This window comes from Heterodontus francisci, chromosome 34 (assembly GCF_036365525.1).
Source record: "Heterodontus francisci isolate sHetFra1 chromosome 34, sHetFra1.hap1, whole genome shotgun sequence".
NCBI classification, from domain to species: Eukaryota; Metazoa; Chordata; class Chondrichthyes; order Heterodontiformes; family Heterodontidae; genus Heterodontus; species Heterodontus francisci.
Window position 1 is genome coordinate 41,240,360 of NC_090404.1, and position 4,817 is coordinate 41,245,176.

General features: G+C 45.8%; 1 non-coding gene across 1 annotated transcript; it reads right to left on the reverse strand.

The window, feature by feature from the left end:
• Positions 1-1,803: 1,803 nt before the first annotated feature.
• On the reverse strand, positions 1,804-1,887 carry trnas-cga (transfer RNA serine (anticodon CGA)). The gene has a single exon. It is a non-coding gene; the product is annotated as a tRNA-Ser (tRNA).
• Between the last annotated feature and the right edge of the window lie 2,930 nt (positions 1,888-4,817).

A 4,817-nucleotide genomic window follows, 5' to 3' on the forward strand; every position in this document is an offset into this window, starting at 1 on the left:
AGACGTACCAGAGGATTGGAGGACAGCGAATATGGTAACTTTCTTCAAGACGGGTTCCAGGGATAAACCAGGTAATGACAGTCTAACATCAGTGGTTGGGCAACTATTGGAAGAAATTCTGAGGGACAGGATTAATCTCCACTTGGAGAGGCAGGGATTCATTAGGGACAGTTAACATGTCTTTGTCAGGGAGGGATCGTGTCTAACTAACTTGATTGAATTCTTTGAGGTGGTGGCTAGATGTGTAGATGAGGGTAAACCAGTTGATGTAGTCAAATAGACTTTAGTAAGTCTTTTGATAAAGTCCCGCATGGGAGATTGGTTAAGAAGGTAAGGGCCCATGGGATCCAGGGAACTTTGGCAAAGTGGATCAAAAATTGACTTAGTGGCAGGAGGCAGAGGGTGGTCGTCATGGGTTGTTTGTGTGAGTGGAAGCCTGTGACCAGTGGTGTAGCGCAGGGATCACTGCTGGGACCCTTGCTGTTTGTAGTGTACATTAATGATTTAGACGTGAATATAGGAGGTATGATCAGTAAATTCGCAGATGACACGAAAATTGGTGGTGTCGTAAATAGTGAGGAGGAAAGCCTTAGATTACAGGACGATATAGAGGGGCTGGTAAGATGGGTGGAGCAGTGGCAAATGGAATTTAATCCTGATAAGTGTGAGGTGATGCATTTTGGAGGACTAACAAGGCAAGGGAATATACAATGGATGCTAGGACCCTAGGAAGTACAGAAGGTCTGGGGGACCTTGGTGTAATTGTCTATAGACCACTGAAAGCAGCAGCACTGGCAGATGAGGTGGTTAGGCAGGCATATGGGATAATTGCCTTTATTAGCCGAGGCACAGAATTTAAGAGCAGGGAGGTTATGATGGAGCTGTATAAAATGCTAGTTAGGCCACAGCTGGAGTACTGTGCACAGTACTCTGGGCAGCACCTTATAGGAGGGATGTGATTGCCCTGGAGAGGGTGCAGAGGCGATTCACAATGATGTTGCCTGACCTGGAGCATTTCAGTTATGAAGAGAGACTGAAATGGCTCCGGTTATTTTCCTTAGAGTAGAGAAGGCTGAGGGGGGACACGATTGAGGTATAGAAAATTAGAGGGGCATTGATAGGTTCGACAGGAAGAAACCTTTTCCTTAGCGGAGGTGTCAATAACCAGGGGGCATAGATTTAAGGTAGGGGGCAGGAAGTTTAGAGTGGATTTGAGGGAAGAAGTTCACTCAGAGGGTGTTTGGAATTTGGACCACACTGCCTGAAGGGTTGGTGGAGGCAGGAACCCTCACAACATTTACCAAGTATTTCGATGAGCACTTGAAACGGCAGAGAATACAAGGCTGCAGGCCAAGTGCTGAAAAATGGGATTAGAATAATTAGGTTCTTTGTGACCGGCACAGACACGATTGGCCGAAGGGCCTGTTTTTCTGCTGTATAACTCTATGACCGCCGAGTTGCGAACCATTTGCTGTTTCTTTTTAATGTCAGTCACGTTTGTGAGAGTTGTCATAACAGTAAAAAAGACTGATTACTTTCTGACCAGGAATGGAACCCAGAACGCGAGAGTGAATGCATTGAGCCCACACCACTCGAACACCAGTGAAGCTCACCCACGCCTTTCAATATTAGCTGCTTTTCCCATTTCTTCACCTTCAATAGGCTGATTTGTTTGTTTATTTCTCACATTTTTTGCCTTTTGTTCAGTTGATGACAAATCCACGATCTCTGATTGATACTGAGACATTTGAACATTTCCAACCAGCAAAGTGAGCAGTCAACTCAAGAAAAATGACACAAAGCCGCTGTGAGCAGGGTTTGAACCTGCGCAGGGTAATTCCCCATTGGATTTCGAGTCCAACGCCTTAACCACTCGGCCATCACAGCTCAGCTGCTGCTGGCTATTCTAATTAAATCATTGGTACAATGCATTAGACAATTGCTTAAATGAGACATATTCTGGGGAATCATTGCCTTTGAGCCTTGTGTTGAGTTGCATCTCCCAGTGTATGTTAAAATTCCCATGATGGAATCAGTGTAGTTTACAACACAGAAGGAATCCTCTCGATCCACCGAGCCTGCACCAGCTCATTGAAAGATCAGTCAGTTTAATCCCACAATCCAGCTTTTCCCCATCACCCTGGAAGTCAGTCCTCTTCTCTTCTCGCTATTCTCTGTTTTATGTACCTCAGAAAATTATGTATCCGCGCTGTCACTGGTCCTTTAATTCCATCACTTTAATTTTTCTAACAAGTTGATTATGTGGTATTTCACCAAATGCTTTTTAAAGTCCATCTCCACAACATCACTCACATTACCGCTACCCTCATCAACTTTAGAGATATACAGCTGCACAGCACAGGAATAGGCCCTTCGGCCCATCGTATCTGTGCCAGCTATCAAGCACCCATCTATTCTAATCCCATTTCGAGCACTTGGCCCGCAGCCTTGTATGCTATGGCGTTTCAAGTGCTCATCTAAATATTTATTAAATGTTGTGAGTGTTCCTGCCACTACCACCCCTTCAGATAGTGTGTTCCAGTTTCTTTCTCCATTAATTGGATAGACTCAGTTCAAGGTCCAAATGAACATTGGTGTGAATGGAACGTGTGCAGCCTCGAAACAGCGGTGGTAACTGAGCAATGTTAACGGCTTTAAGACCGTGAAAGTGAATGTTACAGTCTGCTAAGCCACAGTGAACTGAAATGGAAGCAAGTCAGTGTTAATAGTGGAAGGAATAATCTGAGAGAAGAGGCGGGTTTGAATGTTGGAACGTGAAGCACAGGCATGTGTAAGTGAAATGCTGTAAAAGGAGACAGTAGTTTTTTTTCTCCATCAAGAAGAAATTCATTTTCAAGAAGTAAGGATTGGTTATTTGCTGCATTCCATTAGTTGGTGCAGCAGCCGGTTTAAGACATAAAGCAAGCTCTATCTGGATTTGGAGTGGCTGTGACCACAACACAGAGTATTCACCATTATACATTCACAGTCCCACTGAAGCAGCTGCGATAGTCTAACACAATTGTTTGAGAAAGATCTTTTTTAGTGAAGAGGATTTCTCGACAAAAGCTGCCTGATCTGCTGAATCTTTCGAACATGTGATGCTTTTATTTTGGACTTTCCACCTGAGCAGCTTTTCTGCTGATATAAGAAACAGCAAGGGTCCCAGCACCGATCCCTGTGGTGCACCATTGGTCACCAATATAACACAAATTATGACCGCATTGGGAATGGAACCCCAGTTCAATGGAATTATGATCGCTGAAACCCCGACTATCAACAATTTTGGGGGATGCCATTGACCAGAAACAGAACTGAATCAGCCACATACATACTGTGTCTACAACAGCGGGTCCGAGGCTGGGAATTCTGCAGCGATTAACCCAACACCTGACACCCCAAAGCCTGTCTGCCATCTACAAGACACAAGTCAGGAGTGCGATGGAATACTCTCCACTTACTTGAATGATATTGGAGCTGCACTCAGGAAGCTCAACTCCATCCGGGACAAAGCAGCCCACTTGATTGGCAGCCCATCCGCCACCATAAACATTCACTCCCTTTGCCACCAAAGCACAATGGCAGCAGTGTGTATCATCTACAAGATACACTGCAGCAACACACCACAACTCCTTCAACAGCACTTTGCAATTCGACAGCGCTTTGCAAACGCGTGACCTCTGCCACCTGGAAGGGCAAGGACAGCAGATGAGTGGGAATATCACTATCTGCTAGTTCCCCTCCAAGCCCCACACCATCCTGACTTGGAAATATATCACCGTTCCTTTACTGATATTGGATCAAAATCCTGGAACTCCCTCCCTAACAGCACTGTCCATCCACCGACACCACATGGACTGCAGCGGTTCAAGAAGGCAGCTCACCACCACCTACTCAAGGGAAATTAGGGATGGGCAAGGCAAATCCCCAGGATGTTGATGGTGGAGGATTCAGCAAAGATAATGCCGTTGAACTTCAAGGGGAGATGTTTAGAATTTCTCTTGTTGGGGATGAAATTGTCCAGCAATTGTGAGGTGTGACTGTAACTTGCCGTTTATCAGTCCAAGCTTGACTGTAGTCCAGGCCTTGCTGCATATGCATATGGACTGCTTCAGTGTCTGAGGAGTCGAGAATGGTACCAACCATAGTGCAATCATCAGCGAGCATCCCCACGTCTGACCTTGTGATGGAGGGACGGTCATTGATGAAGCATCTGAAGTTGATTGGATCCAGGACAAGATCTGAGGAACTCCTGCAACTATGTCCAGGAGCTGAGATGATTGACGCCCAACAACACAACCATCTTCCTTTAAAAATGGAAGAATAGAAGATAGGAGCAGGAGTAGGCCATTCGGCCCTTCGAGCCTGGTCCGCCATTCATTCTGATCATGGCTGATCATCCAACTCACTAATCTGTTTCCGCTTTTCCCCGATATCCATCGATCCCTTTGAGCCCAAGAGCTTGAAAACATACAATGTTTTGACCTCAACTGCTTTCTGTGGGAGCGAATTCCACAGGTTCACCACTTTCTGGGTGAAGAAACGTCTCTTCATCTCAGTCCTGAATTTTTTATAATTCATTCATGGGATGTGGGTGACGCTGGCCAGGCCAGCATTTATTGCCCATCCCAAATTGCCCTTGAGAAGGTGGTGGTGAGCTGCCTTCCTGAACTGCTGCAGTTCATTTGGTGTCGGTATACCCACAGTGCTGTGAGGAAGGGAGTTCAAGGATTTTGACCTCGCGACAGTGAAGGAGCAGCGATATAGTTCCAAGTCAGGATGGTGTGTGACTTGGAGGGGAACTTGCAGGTGGTGGT